The sequence below is a fragment of the Dermochelys coriacea genome, chromosome 5, assembly GCF_009764565.3.
Source record: "Dermochelys coriacea isolate rDerCor1 chromosome 5, rDerCor1.pri.v4, whole genome shotgun sequence".
NCBI lineage: Eukaryota > Metazoa > Chordata > Testudines > Dermochelyidae > Dermochelys > Dermochelys coriacea.
The window spans coordinates 43340599-43365027 of NC_050072.1; the positions used below are offsets into that span (position 1 = coordinate 43340599).

Consider the following 24429-nt stretch of genomic DNA (forward strand, 5'->3'; position numbering starts at 1 on the left):
TCTATTTCCACATCTGTCACTTAGCAAGTTTTCATGAACACTAGATTCACTGTAAACCAAATGAGATCATTGTTGTTTCTTGAGGCACCTAACAAACTTGCTGTGAACTGCAGTACAGTTTTTAAGATTCATTTATTTAACCTAGTTATAAGAAAATGGATGTTCATGTCTTCACGAGTGTGTTATATTTTAAAATGATTTTAAGTGCAGTGTTGTATACTGAAATGTTGCAGAACAAGTAAAACGACAAGGTGGGTGATATTACCTCACCCACCTTGAGTCTCTAATATCTTGGAACCCAGGCAGCTACAACACCACTGCAGAATAAGTAACTCATTCTGGTAGGAAATGTTTAAACAGAGATTACCTGGTAACAGAAACAAGAATATTTAAAACCCAGGGAATGTTTTATTTCCTTAAATCAGTCTGTGATTTGCCTTTGTAATACTGTTCAAATTGTATTTTAGTAGAGAGGAGTTCTCTGTCAGGACAAAGGGGGTAGAAATGCTGTCCAGAAAGCCCCTGGTTAACCTAACATCCAGGAAACTCTGCTAGAATCATGAGTTGCTTGTTAGCTGGCTTTGGAAGCAGTGGAGCCTGCAGCTGATCAGTTCTGGCTCTATCAGAAGGTCTCACTGTAGTGAATAGAATGACTATTGATGGTTTCATGGGATAAGGAGAGAGAAATGAGCCAGACTAAAAGGCCTTCAGAAAATTGAATAAAAACAGTGTTCAGGTAAAAGATTCCCAGCTAAAACCTACTTCAAAGAAAATAATGCATCCGTTAGTTCAAATACAGGGTCACTAAATGCTATTGCATTAAATACGGTTTACATTTTTCCTTTGTAGAACACATGAAAAGAGGCAGCAACAGTATGCATACAAACCTATGGTCATATTTTATTTCAGTTTTGAAGGATGTTTAATAATTTGTTCTAATAAGGGACAAGATTTAAGTGATTGCATGACACTGCAAAAATATTCATACAATGAGCTGTGCAGACGTGTGCCATTGCCTAGTGGCTTCTGTTTTGTCTTAATAAAATAGGACTTACCTTCTTGCAATATGTTGGCTTAATAGATATTCCATGACTACAGAGATTCTTGTAAAGGGCAGGCAGACACAGATTTTCTTGAATAGATTGGTAATGAATGGGTTTAAAAAAAATAGAAATCTCAATTCCAGTACAAGATGCATTTTTTTAAAAAAAATTCAGACCCCTCAAACTTATAATGATCTGATATCAGATAAGAAACACACAAGGCACGCAATCCTCAGTCATGTGAAGACTCAGTGCCCAGCGTTCAGAAGTAAAAATTATGTAACACAGTTTTCTGCAGCTTGAAAATAATAAATGTAAAGGGAAGAGCTTCTAGAAGCCTAGTGTTTTCATTTTAAAAGCTTTGTTTATTTGTTTTCAGACATGACATCAATTAAAACCTCCTGCTGGAGCTTCTAAGATGACTATTTGGTCCGCTATGAGTTTATGCACCCTAGCTTTTGCAATACTGTATACTAATTTATTTTGTTGCCAGTGGCTTGGCTTTTATTGGCGTATGTGTGTATACAATTATTTGCAAACTTTACACATTTCTTGCCTCTTAAATTTAGTGTGCTCTGTTGGCTGACTGGCAGGAGGGCGGGGGGGCAGAATGTTGCGGGGGCGGGGGAGGGAGAAGGGATTGTTCCATGAGTGGCAGTCAAAGCATCCAGAATAATCTGTGTAGCAACATCCCACATATCCTCTCCTTTTCTTTCTACTCCCAGCCCACTAATGCCCATTCGCTATGCAGACCCCTGGAGTACAGGGTTAGGTTTTCCTTTTAGGGAATCTTGAATTACGAGGTTGTCAAAGTTCCTTCCCCACTCTGACTCTAGGGTTCAGATGTGGGGACCTGCATGAAAGACCCCCTAAGCTTATTCTTACCATCTTAGGTTAAAAACTTCCCCAAGGTACAAACTTTATCTTGTCCTTGAACAGTATGCTGCCACCACCAAGTATTTTAAACAAAGAACAGGGAAAAAAACCATTTTGGAGACTTCTTCCCCCAAAATATCCCCCCAAGCCCTACATACCCCCTTTCCTGGGGAAGGCTTGATAAGAATCCTCACCAGTTGGTATAGGTGAACACAGACCCAAACCTTAAGATGAACCTGTTCATCTTAAGAACAATGAAAAATCAATCAGGTTTTTAAAAGAAGAATTTTAATTAAAGAAAAGGTAAAAGAAGCACCTCTGTAAAATCAGGATGGTAAATACCTTACAGGGTAATCAGATTCAAAACATAGAGAATCCCTCTAGGCAAACCCTTAAGTTACAAAAAGACACAAAAACAGGAATATACATTCCCTCCAGCACAGCTTATTTTAACAGCCATTAAACAAAAGGAAATCTAACACATTTTCTAGCTAGATTATTTACTAACTCAACAGGTGTTGGAAGGTTTGCATCACACAGACTGACAGAACCCTTTACATTAAGGATGATGTTTATGATAGGAACTTCCATGAACAAGCCTATTAATAAGACTTTTCTGAACTCTGAAGACCTAGAATACATATCTCCTCCTATCAGAAAATCATCTGCTTATATCCGTTCTTATTGGTTTAATATCTGATATGTCCTTTATTTGAGGACTATATATTAAATTGATTTTTGAAACGGGGATGGAATAGGAGCTTGCTCTGTCCACCCCATGCATCGATCTGGTATTGCAGTGCCTCCAGGAACGGGAAAAAAAAGGGGAGCCCACCAGCGCAACCTCCTCCAACCTCTCATTAATTTTCAGCCCTCTTGATGTGTGAGTGCATGAGCTATTTCAATCTTTGACGTTGGCCAGCTGAGCTGTGAATAGCTGGAAAAGAGAAGGGGGGACACATTCTTAAATACATTTTTGCCTGTCCATCACTGCACTTCTCATCAATTTTTAACAGGTCTGTCTGCAGCACACTCTAACGTGTAGCAGATTTAGCCATAGGACACGTGATAGAGGGTGTCAGGCAAGAATATATCATATTTATTCATTTCATTATTTGTTTTCTTCTTTCTCTTAGATATTGCTAAGATCCTTTAGTATTGTTATGCTATGGCAATGGGTGCTATAGAAACCTGAAATAAAGAGAACATTTTGTTCCTCCCTTTGAAATTCACGGGTGATGCTGAGGGTTATGTCCTTTTATTATTTTTCTTCCTCCCCAACCTCTCAAGTTAGTGGAGTGGGAGATTTGGGGATGGAAATCAATAACTTACTTGGAAATAAGCTACAAATACCACAATTATCTCAGCCAACCAACCCTGTCACCTGGTGTCCTTACCATCTCTTTCTGGTAGCATTTTATCCCCTCCCTCACACACACGCCTTTTGTTACTTTACACTCCAGACTTTGCACATTTGAGATCATGCTTATCTAAAATTAGAAGTCCTCTCTTCTTAACAAGCCTACTTGGGACCTGATTTTTAGAAATGCTGAGTATCCACAAATCCTACACGTGCTCCCCAACTCTGAAAATCAGGCTCTTGAGCCTGAATCCACAAAGGGACTTATATGTTGTGGTTCTGAGTGTCACAACCTCTAATTTTTAGGTGCCTAGAACATTGCAGGAACAACTCTGCCACCCACAAAGCCCCAGTTAGGCTCCCTGTACAACAAATGGGAAGAGATAGGCACCTAAGAATGCGATCCCCAAAAGCCAACCCGCTGGGCAAGGAGCCACCTAAGCTAGCCACTGGAAGATGCTGGAGAGGTGTGTGTCCTAAGCGCCTCCCCGTTTCTGAAGATAGATGCCTGCCTCCACTCTGGATTTAGGCACCTAATTCAGGGCTAGTCTACACTAGAATCGCTACAGCAGTGCAGCTGCACTGATGTAGTTGTGCTGCTGTCGTGCTGCTAGTACTCCACCTCCCCAAGCAGCTGTAGCTATGTTGGTGGGAGAGCTTCTCCTGCTGATATAGCTCTGTCCACACTGGCACTTAGGTCGGTGTAATTTACGTCACGCAGGGGGTGGTTTTTCCACATCCCTGAGTGACTTAAATTATATTGAAGTAAGCGCTAGTGTGTACAAGCCCTCAGTTGGTGATCCACAACTGGGAAACCCTCTCCTGGAGTCAGGCAGCTTAGGTGCCTAAGTTGTTTGTTGAAAGGATGAATTATCCTGGCACCTGCCGTGTTCTACACAAAATTGGGGATGATGGTGATACCTCTTGTCTAACTTTTAGCCCAGCGGTAAGTGTACTCCCCCAGGATGTGGGAGACCCAGGTTCAATTCCCCCTTCAGGCAAAGGGGGAGACAATATTTGAATAGGTGTCTCCCGCCTCTCAGGATGGTACGCAAACACTGAGGTATGGGATCTTCTCATTTGAGGCTGCTTCAGTCTCTCCTGTTAAAGCTGTTCCACAGTAGGGGGGAAAAATGCACTGCCTATGAGGCCTGGTGCCACTAGTGATAATGGGAGAAGAAGTCTATGGCTGCTTTGCCCATTGTAGTTATTCATATAGCTCTATTAGTGTGGCATAGAGCTTCTCGCTCCTGCTGCTGCCTCTGGCACCACTCATACTCTCGGTGAGGAGCGGGAGGAGCAGGAGGGATATGGCTGGTCCCTACATTTCCTTGTTGCTGCTGCCTACTTAAGATTTCTTTAAATGGAAAGAATTAGGGTGTAGAGGGAATTCTTTGGGGAGTCAAATTTTAAACAATTCAGAAGTACTCCCTTGACCCAATGATTCCCCTAGTTCACAGAGAGGAGCTGGCTTTGAGAACAGTGCGAGCAGCCTGGATTTCTACATAGACTGCTTCCGCCGACGTGCACGAGCTGAAATTGTGGAAAAGCAGCATCGCTTACCCCATAACCTCAGCCATGCAGAACACAGTGCCATCCACAGCCTCAGAAACAACTCTGACATCATAATCAAAAAGGCTGACAAAGGAGGTGCTGTCGTCATCATGAATAGGTCGGAGTATGAACAAGAGGCTACTAGGCAGCTCTCCAACACCACTTTCTACAAGCCATTACCCTCTGATCCCACTGAGAGTTACCAAAAAAAACTACAGCATTTGCTCAAGAAACTCCCTGAAAAAGCACAAGAACAAATCCGCACAGACACACCCCTGGAGCCACGACCTGGGGTATTCTATCTGCTACCCAAGATCCATAAATCTGGAAATCCTGGACGCCCCATCATCTCAGGCATTGGCACCCTGACAGCAGGATTGTCTGGCTATGTAGACTCCCTCCTCAGGCCCTTCGTTACCAGCACTCCCAGCTATCTTCGAGACACCACCGATTTCCTGAGGAAACTACAGTCCATTGGTGATCTTCCTAAAAACACCATCCTAGCCACTATGGATGTAGAAGCCCTCTACACCAACATTCCACACAAAGATGGACTACAAGCCGTCAGGAACAGTATCCCCGATACTGTCACGGCTAACCTGGTGGCAGAACTTTGTGACTTTGTCCTGACCCATAACTATTTCACATTTGGTGACAATGTATACCTTCAAATCAGCGGCACTGCGATGGGTACCCGCATGGCCCCACAGTATGCCAACATTTTTATGGCTGACTTAGAACAACGCTTCCTCAGCTCTCGTCCCCTAATGCCCCTACTCTACTTGCGCTACATTGATGACATCTTCATCATCTGGACCCATGGAAAAGAAGCTCTTGAGGAATTCCACCATGATTTCAACAATTTCCATCCCACCATCAACCTCAGCCTGGACCAGTCCACACAAGAGAATCATAGAATCATAGAATCATAGAATATCAGGGTTGGAAGGGACCCCAGAAGGTCATCTAGTCCAAACCCCCTGCTCAAAGCAGGACCAAGTCCCAGTTAAATCATCCTAGCCAGGGCTTTGTCAAGCCTGACCTTAAAAACCTCTAAGGAAGGAGATTCTACCACCTCCCTAGGTAACGCATTCCAGTGTTTCACCACCCTCTTAGTGAAAAAGTTTTTCCTAATATCCAATCTAAACCTCCCCCATTGCAACTTGAGACCATTACTCCTCGTTCTGTCATCTGCTACCATTGAGAACAGTCTAGAGCCATCCTCTTTGAAACCCCCTTTCAGGTAGTTGAAAGCAGCTATCAAATCCCCCCTCATTCTTCTCTTCTGCAGACTAAACAATCCCAGCTCCCTCAGCCTCTCCTCATAAGTCATGTGCTCTAGACCCCTAATCATTTTTGTTGCCCTTCGCTGTACTCTTTCCAATTTATCCACATCCTTCTTGTAGTGTGGGGCCCAAAACTGGACACAGTACTCCAGATGAGGCCTCACCAGTGTCGAATAGAGGGGAACGATCACGTCCCTCGATCTGCTCGCTATGCCCCTACTTATACATCCCAAAATGCCATTGGCCTTCTTGGCAACAAGGGCACACTGCTGACTCATATCCAGCTTCTCGTCCACTGTCACCCCTAGGTCCTTTTCCGCAGAACTGCTGCCGAGCCATTCGGTCCCTAGTCTGTAGCGGTGCATTGGATTCTTCCATCCTAAGTGCAGGACCCTGCACTTATCCTTATTGAACCTCATTAGATTTCTTTTGGCCCAATCTTCCAATTTGTCTAGGAAGAACAAAGAAGAGATCCACTTCCTGTCTAGAAGAGATCCACTTCCTGGACACTACGGTGCTAATAAGCGATGGTCACATAAACACCACCCTATATCGGAAACCTACTGACCGCTATTCCTACCTACATGCCTCTAGCTTTCATCCAGATCATACCACCCGATCCATTGTCTACAGCCAAGCGCTACGATATAACCGCATTTGCTCCAACCCCTCAGACAGAGACAAACACCTACAAGATCTCTATCATGCATTCCTACAACTACAGTACCCACCTGCTGAAGTGAAGAAACAGATTGACAGAGCCAGAAGAGTATCCAGAAGTCACCTACTACAGGACAGGCCAAACAAAGAAAACAACAGAACGCCACTAGCCATCACCTTCAGCCCCCAACTAAAACCCCTCCAACGCATCATCAAGGATCTACAACCTATCCTGAAGGACGAGCCATCGCTCTCTCAGATCTTGGGAGACAGACCAGTCCTTGCTTACAGACAGCCCCCCAATCTGAAGCAAATACTCACCAGCAACCACACACCACACAACAGAACCACTAACCCAGGAACCTATCCTTGCAACAAAGCCCGTTGCCAACTCTGTCCACATATCTATTCAGGGGATACCATCATAGGGCCTAATCACATCAGCCACACTATCAGAGGCTCGTTCACCTGCGCATCTACCAATGTGATATATGCCATCATGTGCCAGCAATGCCCCTCTGCCATGTACATTGGCCAAACTGGACAGTCTCTACGTAAAAGAATGAATGGACACAAATCAGACGTCAAGAATTATAACATTCAAAAACCAGTTGGAGAACACTTCAATCTCTCTGGTCACTCGATCACAGACCTAAGAGTGGCTATACTTCAACAAAAAAGCTTCAAAAACAGACTCCAACGAGAGACTGCTGAATTGGAATTAATTTGCAAACTGGATACAATTAACTTAGGCTTGAATAGAGACTGGGAATGGATGAGTCATTACACAAAGTAAAACTATTTCTCCCTCCCACCCCACCCCCCACTGTTCCTCTGATATTCTTGTTAACTGCTGGAATTAGCCTACCTGCTTGTCACCATGAAAGGTTTTCCTCCTTCCCCCCCCCCGCTGTTGGTGATGGCTTATCTTAAGTGATCACTCTCCTTACAGTGTGTATGATAAACCCATTGTTTCATGTTCTCTGTGTGTGTGTATATAAATCTCTCCTCTGTTTTTTCCACCAAATGCATCCGATGAAGTGAGCTGTAGCTCACGAAAGCTTATGCTCTAATAAATTTGTTAGTCTCTAAGGTGCCACAAGTACTCCTTTTCTTTTTGCGAATACAGACTAACACGGCTGCTACTCTGAAACCTGAGTTCCTGTGGTGTTCACTAACTCACTCCAGCTGAGCATGGCCACAATTCCCTCATGTCTGGGTTCCTTGGTAATCCTTGCACAGAGTACTCTCAGCTGTAGCTGTTCTCGCTGCTCAAGCCAGAAAGTGGGCTAACCCTCTCCCTTCCAGCCATAGTTCTGGGGTCTGTACACTAGATCACAGTGTGCTACTGGAGCTGTTTTGAATTCTTCAGACGTAACCAACGATGCCTTGATACCCATTTCAATCTTTGTTTCAGTTTTAAGATACAGTAGAAAGGAGTGTGTGTATCCCTAGGACTCAGCAAAGTCATAAGAGTTCTGTGAAGTCGGGGGAACTCTCTATTGAAAGAGCTGCAGCCAAGGAAGGTAATTTTATATCTTGCATAGCAGCAGTAGGGGTGATTCTCATTGTTATTCCAGGAACTATCCCCTCTAGAAGTGGTGTTTTTTTCTTTCCCTCTGCTATTTCTTCTTTCCTCTTTCTTCTTTCCCTTCATTTTGTCTCCTGCCCTTTATAGATCTTCCCATCTCCCCTCTTTCTTTATATACAACAGCAAATGTGGCTGTCCCTCAGCTGAGAATAAACTCAAAAGGAAGGCTCCACTGCTGCTCCAGTACTGAGGCTCACTTTGACCCTTTTCTCACTCACTGGCTGTTCAGGGATGCTTCACCATGTGGCATGTCCTCATCTCAATGTTTGAGGAGATATGGAAATATTTCAGCTGTACAGCCAGATCAATCATAGATTGATCATAGATAAACCATTCTGATTTGAAGCAGAATTTATCTGAATTTTCGATTTGTAAAATGCAGCCATCATTAATAAAACACTATATAAAATTACAGTAGGCATCATCTGAAAAAGTGACAGTGTCAAAAACTCATGTGCAATTGCTTTATTTAAGGACAGCTAGGATAATGTTCAGAGATCTGAGTCTGTCATACAAAATTCAAAGCACAAACAAAAACAAATCCCCTGCAAGATTAGGCAAATACAAGTGGTTGTCACTTAGTGGGGAATCACTGCTTTTCTTCTGAAAAGACATCTGCTCTTTTTTTCTGTTTATGGGGCAATGTAGTACAGCGTACAGGATACTAGACATGGGTGTGCAAGACTTGGATTCAATTCTTGCCTCTTCCATGTAACTGCTATGTGACCTTGGGCAAGTCACTTCTCTCTGTCCCCCCCCTTCATTTGTCTTCTCTGTTTAGGGTGTGCCTATACTGCAGACAGTAGGTGTGAGGGTAGCATATGCAGGTGCACCCCAGCTAGCTTTGATCACAGCTTGATCAAAGTTAATTCAGGTATGGCTACCCATGCTGCAATCTCACCTCCCAACTGCGATATTGACATACCTTAAGGGTAGGTCTACGTTGCAGGTTGGAGATGTAATTTTTGGGTAGATGTACGCATGCTAGCTTTGATCTGCAGGGTTGACAAGTGAGTTAATGTACCTAAGGTTTTAGATGAGATTGTACTCAGGCAGCTAGCCTGTGCCACAACAGCTACACTGCTCTTTTTAGTTCGCTAGGTCAATCAAAGCTAGTGTGTACATCCACCCAAGCTAGAAATGACATCTCCAGCTGCATTCTAGATGTATCCTTTGATTGTAAGGCCTTTCGGGTAGGGAGTGTCTTTTTCCATGTGTTTGCACAGTGCCTAGCACAATGGGCCCTGATCTCTTTTGAGGCTATAATAAATAATAATAGTAATTGTGTTTGTGAGAAGGAACACCAAGTTGAGATTCAGGCCACATTCTTATGGTTTGAGCTATTGCTACTGATCACTAAATACAGGGGTCCACCCTTGAGTTTTGGGGGAATGACTTCTGTGCTATATTTTTAATGCACTCTTTCGTCTAAATTCTTGGTTCCTAAAAATTTAGTGAGTGCACTGAAAGCCTGTTTGACACATGCTTAATTATGACAATTTGAATGTCAAACTTTGTTAGCAATTTCACTGCTTATAGACTAGTTTTATCAGAAGAAGTCACTTACAAAAGCTAGGGATTGGGGGTGAAGCTGGGCATTGTAGCTACAGCTGGAGTACCCCATTTTTGTTTTATATTTTTTAAAATTGTTCAGCTGTGTAGAATGTAGGCAAGAAAAGCGAAAAACAAACAGTCCCCTACCCTCTCTCCAGCTAGGGACTTAATTGTCATTTTAGATGGTGTAGATGGTGTATGTAAGCTTAACATATTTTTCTGCAAGAAGAACATGACATTACAGCAGATTTCTCAAAAATGGAGACTCCACTTACTAAAATCTGCCAATGGTAAAGGTCACAAGAAAGCATTTGGATGTTTAAGTGCTCAAAATGGATTCATCCTACAGCCTTGAGTACTGATTATATAGATGGAAGGGGGACTGTATCAGCTCTAAAGTTGACTGATCCATGAGTTTTGCTTGCAAGAGCAAGGCATTTAAAGAACAGTAGTGAGATGTGTTATTTACACATGCTAGTGGTGGGTGAGATTTTCAAGATCCACTAATCAGTTTTCACTGCTTGTCACTATTTTGCAGCTCTTCTTTTCCCCAGAGTATTTGGGATAGAATTGTACTGCAGATCTGACCTGCTAGCTGGTACGGTACACTCAGGAAGAAAGTCTTGGATATTAAGGGCTGGGGAGCCTAGCTGCCTGGAACCATTCAGAAGATAAGCAATAACTTTATCACTAATTGACCATTCCATTCTAAGTGCACTTTTTCATTTGCTTGATCTAGTCTCCCAGTCAGATGTGAAACTACAGATGGGTTACTAGTATGTTACACTCTGCTAATGTACAATAAATTTACACTTACGTTTCAGCTCAAGGACTTGTGATATTGTGTCCCAGTTGTCTGCTTAAACCTCAGTGTATTTGGGAAGCTCCGAGATTTCTTTGACATATTCTGACCTGCTCTTTTTCTTATATGGCCTCTCAACAGGTGCAGTGACAGCATATTGTGGATAAAAGCTGAGAACACAATGGAAAGAGAAACCAGAATGCTGGCTTTTTATACAAATGTTAGTTTCTATATTTAGAGTTTCTTGTACATATTCTAAAGTTGTGTAGCTCTTCAGACATTTTTCAGGTTTTTCCTTGTCTTCGGTTTAAGTTTTTCTCAAAGATTTTTTTTTTCTGGCCAAATGTGGTTTGCAGGCGTTTGCTGACATGAACCCTGGTAGTGACCTACCTAATAAAGAGCTCTTTTTACTGAGAGCTGACTCAGATTATCAGCAGTGTATCTCAGTTGATGCATAGCCTTTGATGAAGATAAAGTGGTTTGGTCTGCAATGTTATTAGTGCCACTGGTAACATGGGTAATAGTGCTACATCTCTTGGCACTTACAAGTGAAACAAAGTGTTATGCTCTTCACTTGTGAACTGTGAGGACAATGAGACTTGAAATGGCACTTGGAGCCAGAATTGGTTCTGATGTCAGTGCTAAGTAATTAACTGGAGTTGATCTTGTATAGAAAGTTGAAAAATGCTTCGATGTTGATTTAAAACTGAGTTCCTTGCAACTTTTTTATGCAGGTGCCTGAAGATTCTTGCTGTGGCTAGTAATGCAGGAGCCTGAAATTCTGTTATAAGAGACAGTAATACAGAAGCCAGTTTTGTGACCCAAATCTTTAATACTTTGATACCCTTTAGGTGTCAAAAGTATAATTCTATTAAATACTGGGTAAAATACTGAGATGGGATTGTGACTAGAATGATCACAAGCAAAACTAGATTGTGAACTTTTCATATGGTGTCAGAGGTGGGAGAACTTTGGCAGAGATTTTCAATAACAAAATGAAATCTTATAAGAGTGTAACTTGGAGCAGATACCAGTAGAAGTATATTATTTCCTGGTTGCACTGGTAGAGATGCAGAAAATGTCACTGTCATGAAAACAGAAGAAGCCAGATGTCTGGGACCCTGATTTTTGGGGTTAAAAGAATAGCTCCAGGGGGCTTGGTCTGATTGATCAGTAAGTGGACCTTTTGGGGACAGGTAAAGATGCCTGTAAGATACCAGCACCTGCCAGTCTATAGAGCCACTGGATTTCAGTGCCCACAGGTCAGCCTTGGATAGTACTAGCTACATTTTAAATGTAACTGGGAAAAGGCTTTAGTTTAGCTTTACATGTCTAGTCCTACTATGAGTTCATCTGAACATTATGTACTGAAATACGAGTCTCCAAGACCTACCACAGAAAGACCCAACTTTAGATGTGACTAGTCATTTTGGGTGCCTCAATGTTTAGGTGCCGAACTTTAGACATCTCTAGTTGGACTGAATTTCAGAAAGTACTCAGCACTTTCCCTCTGAAAAATCAGGTCTTGTTGAGGTGTCTCAAGTTGGGCACCTAAATGACTGGTCACTTCTGAAAATTTAGGACTGTGAAAGGATGTCGTCCCGGTCCTGTCTCTTCTCTAGCCACACACTGCTCAGAGAGACCTTCTTCTGGTCAAACACCATGTGCAATTTATTTACAGTCTTCTCCCCCCACCCTTACAAACGTGCAGCTCTGTCTTGGCTGCAGCAAACACTGCTTAGCTCACTCAGCCAAGATGAGAAGAAACAGAAGGTGTCTTCCCCCGAGAGATCTCTCCTGACTCTGATTCTCCAGAGCCTGCCAGTCTTTTCTCCCTCCCCCCTTCGCATCTTTCTGTGCCTTTCTACTTTCTGGGCTAATGAGCCTTGTGGTCAGTGGTGCAAGTGGAATCCATTTCTTACTGGTACAGGCTGGGGGGCCATGAGGGACACGTGACCTCCTCACATGACCCTCCATGTGACTCCTCCCCACCCCACTCCCAGCCCAGGGCCCCCATGATCCACCCTCCTTATCCTGGGTGCGGGGGGCTCTGTCTTCTTCCCGCTGTGCCTTCAGAACCACAGTGGCGAAAGGAGTAGGACGTGGGGCTACTGGGTGGCCCCATGCCCGCAGCTGTTCTGGCACATCTCTACCACTTCCAGCCCTTCCACGCAGGGTCCCCTTCATCTGTACAGCAGTCCCACCGAAGGACAGAACTTCTTACAGTGAATTACAGTGACCATTAAAGGGTGAGGGGGATGATGCTATGGAGAGCCAGATGTAGTTCAGCTAAAAGACATGTCTAGACATGCTTTACCAATGCATAGGATTGATTGTCTAGAATTTCCCCGCTATTGTTGTTCTGGACCTCTCCTAAACCACGTAAATTGCAACAGGTTGTTGAGTATGGACCATGGTTCACTAGGAATGTGTGAGACCACCCAAAATTTTCTCTTGTGATGAGCCAAGTCAGAGCCTTGTTCACAATGTAAGGCTGGTGTATGAAAACACAGCAGTACTAACCATCTGCTTTTACTGTGCGAAGTTTCAAGTTTTGCTGTTAAAAACCAAAACAAAAGCTTGTTACAGTGAAAATACAAAATTTTGAAAATCTGTTGTAATATGACATTTTTACCCATCAAAACTGAATTTTGACAACGCTCCATATATTGTACAAATTTATTAGCCATTAAGGCCCTGCATAATTCTGTCCCTCCCAATTTATCCACCTTTGCCCCCATTCATGTCCTGTTTGTTCAGTTTATTCCACAAGTGTGTCCTCCGTATACGTGGAATGCCCTCCGTTAGCTAGTCTACAAGGCCCCTGTACCCTTTTTGATTCAAGTCCCTTCTGAAGACCAGCTTCTACCTATACCTATAAGAAACCCACCAACTGATTATGGCAAGACTATGGGATACCTGGGGACAGTCTATCTTTATGAAAAATATATAATACTAGAGCTTGGCTCATCACCATTTGTCCATTATGCTTGTGTATTGTACCTTTTTCTCTTCCCCCTTTTTAGAGGGTAAACTCCTCAAGACTGTGATTTTTACCTTCTTTTTTGTCTGGACAGTGCCTAGCACATTGTGGATGCTACTGGAAACAAATAATGAAAAATAAAATAATGTAGGTAGGCTTAAATCTTCCTTGCCAATTCCATAATCAGTCCATTAGATTTCAACTAGACTTCAATTGCAATTGATTCATTGGACCAGATTACAACAGAAGTCTAATTTGTAGCATAGTCAGAACTTGTGCAGGAGTGGATTTAACTATGTTCTCTAGCCAGCCTGATCCAAAGCTTTAACTTGACCAGGGTTATAGTCATGTCAACAGGACAAATTGGAACTGTGTTGAAACCAGGTGCTTTAGATCTCCACATGTAATCAAGGTTAGACCCCTCACACATCACATGTTCTGAACAGTGCCTGTGCCAAAGACTGAAGCACCACAAGTACCTTGAAGTATACAGGCAGCAATAGCCCTACAATCTCAAGGAATTTTGGAGTACTACTGCCAAGGTTCCTTCCCCACTCTGAACTCTAGGGTACAGATGTGGGGACCTGCATGAAAGACCCCCTAAGCTTATTCTTACCAGTTTAGGTTAAAAACTTCCTCAAGGTACAAACTTTGCCTTGTCCTTGAACCCTATGCTGCCACCACCAAGTGTGTTAAACAAAGAACAGGGAAAGAGCCCTCTTGGAGACGTCTTCCCCCCCAAGCCCTATGCCCCCTTTCTGGTGAAGGCTTGATAAAAATCCTCACCAATTTGCATAGATGAACACAGACCCAAACCCTTGGATCTTAAGAACAATGAAAAATCAATCAGGTTCTTAAGAATTTTAATTAAAGAAAAAGTAAAAGAATCACCTCTGTAAAATCAGGATGGTAAATACCTTACAGGGTAATCAGATTCAAAACATAAAGAATCCCTCTAGGCAAAACCTTAAGTTACAAAAAGACACAAAAATAGGAATATACATTCCATGCAGCACAGCTATTTTACCAGCCATTAAACAAAAGAAATCTAATGCATTTCTAGCTAGATTACTTACTAACTTTTTACAGGAGTTCTGAGCTGTATTCCTGTTTGTTCCTGGCAAAAGCATCACCCAGACAGACAGAGCCTTTGTTCCCGCCACTCCATCTTTGAAACTTGTCTCCTCATTGGTCATTTTGGTCAGGTGCCAGCGAGGTTATCTTAGCTTCTTAACCCTTTACAGATGAATGGGTTTTGTCTCTGGCCAGGAGGGATTTATAGTTCTTTATACAGAAAGATGGTTACCCTTCCCTTTATGACAGGTTTTAGAGTAGCAGCTGTGTTAGTCTGTATTCGCAAAAAGAAAAGGAGTACTTGTGGCACCTTAGAGACTAACAAATTTATTTGAGCATAAGCTTTCGTGAGCTACAGCTCACCTCATCGGAGTGAATATTTATGACAACTACAGTCTTCAGCTTCCCTTCTGGATGAGAAGCCACAAGAGTTGGCAGGTTAGGCCTCTAGCTGTAGGAAAGGATTAGCAATTTGTGAATGCTTTAAAACTATATGGCAGGATTTGAGCCACCCCAGCTTTACATTCCACAATTAAACAATGGGGCTGATTCTCCAGTGCCTTGCATCTTGTGTAGACAGCTATGCATAGCCATTGTAGCTGCTCAGATAATGTGCTGAGGAGGGCCATTTAAGTACTTAGATACATTCATTTTTGTGCAAAAAATGTTGGAAAATGCTTCCATTCTGATACTCAGTGGTGAAAATGACTGCACAAGAAATAGAGAATCAGCTATTATCTCTGATTACAGCAGATAACTTGAAATCAAGCTTCCTGAGCTATATTCCCAGGCACTGCCACTGACTTGCTGTGTGATCTTCAGTAAGTGAATTAGCCTGTCAGTGACTCAGTTTACCCATTTGTAAAATGGAACAATAAAATATAATCTATTAAAGAAGCACCTAAACTCTCCAGTTCCACTATTAATAAAATAGAGTAAAATCAAAGCTTTGACGTTTGACTATAATTACTGCCTCGGTGTTATATTTTTAACAGCTTTTGAAATTCTCACATCAAACACAATGTTCTCTGAACCAGAGTAAAAGAAATGATATACTTTCTCTGAGCCAAACAATGTACAGTTAAAATCTATCAAACGTATGTATGTTCAGAGAAAAATACTTCACATAGACTAATCCAAAAAAACCTAAAGCCCCACAATCTGCACAATTGAAAGATACCCCAGTGGTATCATAGGACATGCTCTTTCTTTTTCTTTTCCTGTCAGTCGCTAATGCTGAAAATGAGAGTTAAGTTACATGTCAAAGTTGTCAGATGATTTAAAAGGAAAAAAAATAAAAGCCACAGCATGTATTTTGTCAGGAAATGAAGGGTAAAAATGCTCAGTTAGGACCAAATCTTGAGGTCTTTCCTCTGGTAAACACCCATTCAGTTCAGGGGTAAGAATAAAAACTGCATAAAGGCTTCAGAATTTTCCCCCCAACCCTGTTTAACGCTTTAATGTTTACTGGAATAAATGGTAATCAAACAAAACAGCTGAAAAGTGATGTGACTGGCTGTGAAGGAAACTTCTCCCATAGTCTAGCAGTCGCAAACTAAAAATATCAGTCAACCTTACTGAGTAAAGCACTAATAATTAGGAATCAACAGAAGCTTGAGGACAGGTTTTATTAAAATCAAGGCAGTGGGATAGATCAAAGAAGCCTGATGCTCTGGAGGTAGGGAAGGGTTGTTTATAATTTGCATGCTTTTCCTGTACAGAGGAAAGACGGTTTCCCTTTCCAAAGTGAAGCAAGCATTAAAAAAAACTCATGCCCTTTAAGTTTTAAGTGCCCAAACATCCTGCAGATTACATAATTTTAAAGTAGAGTAACATGAAGCATTACGGATCCTTTGTGGGAATATTTCTGCTTCACAAAACACTGTCAAATCTAGAATGTCTTTTCAACCTAGGAGAAATGAACATGGTTTTTCCTGTCCCTGAGTGTAAAGGAAAGTTTTAAATTGAAAGAGGGGGTCTAGTCATAGTTCAGGATTGATGAAAGGTGCCTTGTCCAGATGAGGCAGACGTTTGAGAAGGAGCGGAATTGCATTTATTTTAGGAAAGGACTAAGGATAGCCCTCTGAGCTATGGGAAGTCTGGTGATGCGATCTCATGGGAATGGCCTTTAAGTTTGAGAAGGGTAAGAGACAGGCAGAGACCAGCTGTGGGACATATGTTGTTGTTCTTCTGCTCTTACAGGAGGTCTCGCTGAAGGAACAAGGAGAATGCCAAACAGAGGTCCTATCCCATGGCTCAGTTTTTCAGAGCCCAGGAAACTGGGAGGAAGACTGTTACTATATACAATTTTGTTATAAATGAGATGCCCAAGCTTGCCTATGTTACCAAGGCATGGCTTGTGGTATATAACAGCGTGCTGCTCCTCTAGTTCGTTTCAGGATCTGACTGATCTCCTGTTGGATCAGATTGTTGAGCAATAGACTTAGTGTTCTGGATAATTTTTGTTGTCCATGTCAATGATAACTTGGTATGTTTGCTTGAAGACACATTGCCTCCATGACAAACAACACTCTGTTAGGCAGTTTTTAGCTTGATGCATATTGGCAAGCACGCTTTGGAGTATATTTTAGAATGGGAGTGGATATTGGAGGAATAAAGTAACATCTTTTTCATGGTTATCACTTACTCCAAGGTCTTGTTAGGGTCTCCTCCTATTGTGCTGGGACAGAGGATCTTTTTAAAAATGCACCCTAGGAACTGATGACATGTTCCTGTGTTCCAGAATTTTGAGGGATTATGCTGTTCAGCCACTCTGCTGACATTTTAGTAGAATACTCAGACAGCACTCTATCCACAAACATTGACAGACCGCCACACAAATCCCTCAGCACCACATAAGCCATCATGGTTTCCTTGTGATTGATGAAGGAAGGGGTTACAACATCCGTGGTGGAAAGCTCATGGAATTAGATTAATTGCAGCATAGAGCAGTTTTACTCTCCTGTGCAGTGGTGGTGAAAAAGTTTCCCCAACAGTGATTTTTCGGTTGATCAAAAGCCTTACAGTTATTTTTAAGTCATGAGACAGGGAGTGGGAGGAAATACACTTTAAGTTGTTGTAGAAAAATTAATCTACCCAGATTTTTTGAACAATGCTACAGCAAGAAAAAATGAAGTTTGAAACACGGGGCCTGATCTTACAAACACACACGTGAGTAACTTTACTCACGTGTGGAGTCCTATTTGAGTTCAGGGGGACTATGCACATAAGTTACATGTGTAAATATTTTCAGGATCCAGTTTTTGCCATGTACAAGGACTAAAATCCTTAAAAGAAGTACATGCTTTACTAGATTTGAAAATAAAATCTTTCTGATTTAACAATTATGTGACTGTTTGGAAATTACATATGAAGCACATGCAGTGGAAAATTTCATTAAGTCTGCCGCTGCATATTTGACCAATTGGCCATGGGAGCTCAGATGTTCAACACCTCTGAAAATCAGGTCATGTATTTAAATGCCTAGGTATGGATTTAGGTATCTCTCTTGAGAAATCTGTGTTCAAACTTCATTTAAGATGTTCACAGAGAATTTCCACTGAATGCATCCGATGAAGTGAGCTGTAGCTCATGAAAGCTTATGCTCAAATAAATTTGTTAGTCTCTAAGGTGCCACAAGTACTCCTCTTCTTTTTTGTGAATACAGACTAACACGGCTGCTACTCTGAAACACAGAGATACTGGGATTTGTGAGAGGGTGTTCATCCCATACCAGCCATGACAGGGTTAAGGTTAGAATTGCCAAGTTTTGTTGGACATATACCTGGAGATTTCATCACATGACATAATCTTTAATTCCTGGAGACTCCAGGACAATCCTGGCAGGCTGGCAACCCTAATTAAGGTGGCTCAGAAGGGGGCAATTAACCTCATAGACTGCACTTGGGGGAGAGTCAGGCTTGACTGGTACTCACTAACTGAAGATGAAGCCCAGCTAGGGAGAAGCAGGCTGGGCTTGTCTGAAGCCAGGAAGTTGAGAGCAAAAGGGGGCTAAAAGTTCTGTGAATCTCATGCCATGTAAGTAGAATCATAGAATCATAGAATATCAGGGTTGGAAGGTATTATGATGTGTGTGCTGCAAGTAGTAACTGGAGAAATTCATATAAATTTAAGGATGAAATTGTTAGATTTCGCCTTTTGGGATTACATTTAATTGGTGAAGTCAATTGAATTTTGGGTGAATAAGGAATGCAGGATCAAGCCCTTACTCTTTATATTTGCTAATATATACTGTAAAACATAAAATGCAACCAAGTTAATGTTACATTTGGAATCACTGGTCTGGATTGAGCATAGGTGGAGATGAGGGGCAAACTGGCTTTGTGATTGTCTTAAATTCTCCCTGAGTTGGGGGTGCCGGAATAGGAGGGACCATGGGGCCATGGTCATCCCACCTTTTAGGTAGATGAGACTAGCCTGTCTACTTTTTGACATGGGCCCTAGCCCCCCTCCTCTTTCCCATAAGGTTCTGCCCCCTGGGCCAGGCCAGCAACTGGAGCCCAGCTGGGGAGACCGGGTAGCTGTGGGGCACTGCTCTGCAGACCCTCCACTTGCTGGAGGGGCAAGAGCAGCCTCTGGCCCACGTCCCCCAAGGAGCGGGGGTGGGGTTGGATGGGTCGGGAGTTCTGAGGGGTCAGTCAGGGGGTGGGAAGTGACTTTTAATAATTGAAATGCTTGAGGCCAAAGCAACTTCGATATAACGCAGTTTCACCTATAATGCAGTAAGATTTTTTGGCTCCCGAGGACCGCATTATATCGGGGTAGAGGTGTATTTACTGGATCTCCACTCCGGATGGCTCCGGCGGAATGTAAGCCCTGCCTTTGTGGTCCCCAATCCTAGGGCTGGCTGGGCACTGCTCTGAGTTTCACCCAGCTACACATGGTCCCAAAGAGCTGTTTCCACTGTGGAGTATTGATAGAGTGTAGTAACATTCTGGGCAATATCCTCTGCCAGAGGTGTACTTTGTACATCACCCAGGGATTCCTCCTATAGAAAATTCTGACTCAGTAGCCTGATAGTTAGGGCACACCTGGAATGTGGAATCGGGTAAAGCAGGGACTTTAACCTAGGTTTCCCAAATCCCTGGTGAGTTACCTCACCACTAGTTTAGTCTATTCTGGGAAGGGAGTGCTCCCCTCATGCATGCGAACAGTTGCATTTTCATTCTGATATGGAGCAAAAAGATGCCAAAATCTCAAACAAATTTCACAAAACAAATTCCTATTTTCCAGACAGCCCTAACTCTAACCTGCATTTTTAATACATGCTCTTAGTTTGTTAAAATAATGTTACAACATTTGCAACTATTAACAATCAGCCAAATAAACTTATCTATATGAAAACATCCTTTCCTGCAAGCTCCAAACAATGGGGAGGAGAAAGCAAGTCTTCCAGTGGTAAAGTGTGCAGTTTCAAGAACATTTCTGTAAACAGTTTTAAATTCAGGTCTAGTAAAAATGTCTAGCAAAAATACTAGGAACAGTTATTTAGTCCTTTTCTCTGCCACATTAGTCATAGCACTTTGCTTCTGTAGTGCTTTGGGACTTATTTGATTTTTTTTTTTAATGCTGCATTTACCCAAGCCGGTGAACTCCAGATGTTTTTTTGTACACTCAATTTACATTTGCACACGTTAAATCCCATCTAGGTAATTAGCTATGGATAGTCAGGTTTATACTTCTCAAATTGCTTTGAATACCACACTACTTAAACTGCTTTGGATGTGTTTAAGTGCTTTGCAAATTGGGGCCCCAGGGTACAATACCTATAATTTCTCAAAATGCCTCAATCCTGCAGAAATTATTGTTAATTATTTGTATTACAGTAGCATGTAGGAACAAGGTGCTGGGTATTCTACAGAGTAGTAGACAGCCCCTGTCTCACTGATCTTACAATCAAAACAGACAAGAAAGACCAAGAATAGGGGGAAGGATATAGCATGTGAACAGAGTGATGAAGCATATTAGTGCTTCAGTTTTAAAAAAAAAATGTTTTGGATGGTATTTTGTTAGGGGACTAGCTAAAAAGACAAAGGAAGGGAGAAGATGCACTGAAGGAAGGAATGAGGGGAACAGGGCAGAGGAACGGAGGAATCGGGGTGAACAGGTGGAGACTGTGAGAGAGGAGTGGAGGGCATTAGAGCAAACATCCAATCGGCACATGAGCTCAGTGGATTTACTTAGTAGGTGAAGTTATTCTGTGTGTAACTATCTGCAGGACTGTGGTCTGTGACGATTTGGGGAATCTGTACAATTTATGAATTCTGGAAGATATTGTGAAGGTGTTATTATGAAAGTTGCTGTATCATGCAATGCTTCTATGTAAATATGGAATATACCATGGGCTGACAGGGCTCGTGGTACAGACCCACCATATTAGAGGCAGTGCAGAGCAGTTAACTTGAATGACCATACTCTGAGCTCACAAAATTGGTATGCTAAAGAGGCTGTAGCTATGAGAACCAGTTTTTCCCAGTCCCGCAAAAGAGGGTTGAGGGCTGGAGAGTAGAAGACTATGGGGAGCAGGATAAAACAAACCAAAAGCCAAACAAGGTGGTGTTGGTAGCCTTTACAAATCACAGGGGCTGGGTGGGGCACGGCAATACTCCAGAAAGCCATATAAGAAGCTTTTGGCAAGAGAGGGGGAAGAGTCTGGCATGTTTTTGTAGGTTTAGCTGTGGGACCAACCAAGGTCAACACAAGCTGACTTTTGGAGTGGGGCAGAGGGGAGAAGGAGGAGAGAAAGCAAGAGAGAAGGCTCTATGATTAGCAAGACAAGCCCTGAACTTCAGGAAATGACCCTGGATGCCCCCAGAGGGCTCTTACCCCAGCTCAAGGCTCCAGAGTAGTGAGGAAACTGAGGCAGGGAAGTGTGAGGTAAGGTTTATTATTTTTGTATAGATCGGTGTATTTCTTATATGGTTAAGTGAAGATCAATTATAGGTTAGAATCCTGTGCAAGTCTGTGAGTTATGTATTATACCCATCATAGGCCCTTGAAAAGTTAGTCGGTGACAGAGAGTGCCCACATAGTTTAAGCACAGAACTCTAACTACAGGGGATTCTGAGGGGACAGCACTGGTCCTGGGGGGTGGTCTAAACTCTCAGGAGAGACTGCTAGATAGAGGCTCTGTACCTTGAGAGTATGCCTAGGGACCCACAAGACAAAGACAGTGCTTGGGCTCTGTCCAGACTTAAAGCACATGGGATCCAGCAATTGGTTCCCTCAGAGCAATCTGGTGAGGGTCCAGAAAGAGGGAGAGACTGGTGACTGGGAGCTAGCCTGGAAGAGCACAGCTCAACTAGATCTGTGACAGGTTCTAAAAGTAACAACATGGAAATATTCAATTTAAATGAAAGGTAAAACAATTTAAATGTATAAATAAAAAATAAATGAAGATTAAATCAGCAAACAGGAAAAAAAATTACTATAAATCACTGTGGACCAGGTCCTAACTCATTGAATATTACTACTTGCTGTAAGGGTATCAGAATTGTGTTATGTAGTCTGAATTAGACGTCTCTGGAGGGTAAAATTGAGACTACAGGCCACTTTCAACAAAAAGAGAATGGAGTTTTAATAATTGTCATTCCTATTCTTTAAAACTCAAAATTAAAGAACTAATAGTGCTAATAACAGTGCTAATTACACATTTTTCTCCAGGGAAAGTTATTAGCCAATTTTTCAGTTAAGTAATAAATTGTGCAGATTTTTATTGATGTTCAAAAGAGCTGTATTTCTTATGTAGAAATCCTACTATTTATTGTTACTCATTATTTATGTACTATTCTGTTTCAGCGACAAAGATATAATTTGTTAATTAAAATCTGTGGGGGAAAAGTAGAATCTCCCCTATGGTCCTAATTGCTGAGAGGAAAATCCCAAGGGAATAATTGGAGCAAACAATATCTAGGACTGTTTGGTGCCTCAAAGCACCAAAGTTTTAAAAGAGTGAAAAATGAAATGTGAACTGGGGGATGTTCAGAAGCAGAAATGCTTCCTAGATTTCCAGGAAAGAGGAAGGATCTAACTCTGTAGAGTTTTGAGATCAGACAACATCTATATATAAACATTGGAGTATCCTGTTTTGGGGCCCATTCCTGAAAGCCCTCGTGCCACATTCAGTTCAGGCAGAGCACACTCATCTCCTCACTGTACTTGGCACATCATGTGCTTTCAGGTTACAGCCCTTAATATTATGGCCTGAGATTTTCCTAAGAAATGGGTTTGAGTTCAGAATCTGGATCCCAGGAATTTAGTTATAGCAAAAGTAATTAGTAGAGACAGAGTCCTGAGGGCAACAAGGTAAAAACAAATCACATAGGCGTAATAATTGTTCTTCCTATTCTGTAGCCCGCCCTATTTAGAACAAAAGGAAAGCACCAATGCTGTTAAATGAGTCCTTTTCTGAAAGAGAATGTGGTCCTAGCTGTATCGTATCTGGCAAAGTTTAGGATCACTAACATTAAAACAAATTTACTTTGTCAAATTATTATTAGAAATACAGAATAAGAGTTAGTTTTGGACAGAGCAAAAATGTTAATGACAAAGCGCTTCTGAACGAAGCTCAGAATTCTTGAGACAGAGCAAACCAGCTCTGATGCAGGGATATACAGTTACTAATGTTTAATAAACTGAGGTTGGGAAGGTTGTAGTCCCCTATGGCAACACCCCCACCACCACCAAGTTACTTTTGGGCTAACTTCTTTTGGTTATGATTAGATTTTGTATACTTGTGAAATTACATTTTGTAGGGGCTGTTCTTGGACTATTAAAAAGAAATATGTATCTCAAGTACCATCTAGCTTCTTCAGAATATTATCTAACAATGTATACATGAGAGAGGCAGCATGATAGATGACTGAACACAGGAATTTAGAGAGACAAGGTGGTGAGGTAATATCTTCTATTGGACTAATTTTGTTTGGTGAGAGAGACACACTTTCGAACTACACAGGCACTGTGTGGCTCAAAAGCTTGTGTCTCTTACCAACAGAAGCTGGTCCAATAAAATATATTACGTCACCCACCTTGTCTCTCTAATATCCTGGGGCCAATACTGCTACAACAACACTGCATGAACACAGGAATGGCATACAGGAATTCCTGAGTTTGAATCCAAGCTGTCTCATTGATGTAGTGGGGGTGTTTGGCATACCACATTGACAAATTTGGCCTAAAGCAGGAGTCTCGCGGAGTTATTTCCTGCAGCCCGCCATAGGCTCTGACTCCACTGACAGTGAAGCTCCCTTCACCCCCCACCTCCCTCCTCTTCCCCACCCCAAGCGCACCGCGTCCCTGCTCCTCTGCCTACCTTGTAGCGCTTCCCACCAACAAACAGCTGTTTGGCAGCACTTAGGATTTTCCAGGGGGGAGGAGCGGGGACATGGCGTGCCCAGGGGAGGAGGTGGAGAAGAGGCGGGGCTGGGGCAGGGATTTGGGGAAGGGGTTGGAATGGGAGTGGGGCAGGGGTGGGAAGAGGTGGGACAGGGGCGGGGCCTCATGGAAGGTGTGGAATGGGGTGGGAGCAGAGGAAGGGGCTTTAACCAAAGTAATTCTAAAAGTAAATGTGCGTTTTGTCATTTGAGTGAGGTGCATTACTGAGTGTTTATATTTTATTAAAACC

At 42.3% G+C, this 24429-nt stretch overlaps 1 non-coding gene across 1 annotated transcript; it reads left to right on the top strand.

The window, feature by feature from the left end:
- The first annotated feature begins 2555 nt into the window (after window positions 1-2555).
- LOC119856447 lies at window positions 2556-2743 on the top strand. Its single transcript, XR_005293298.1, has one exon. It is a non-coding gene; the product is annotated as a U2 spliceosomal RNA (small nuclear RNA).
- The last annotated feature ends 21686 nt before the right edge of the window (window positions 2744-24429 follow it).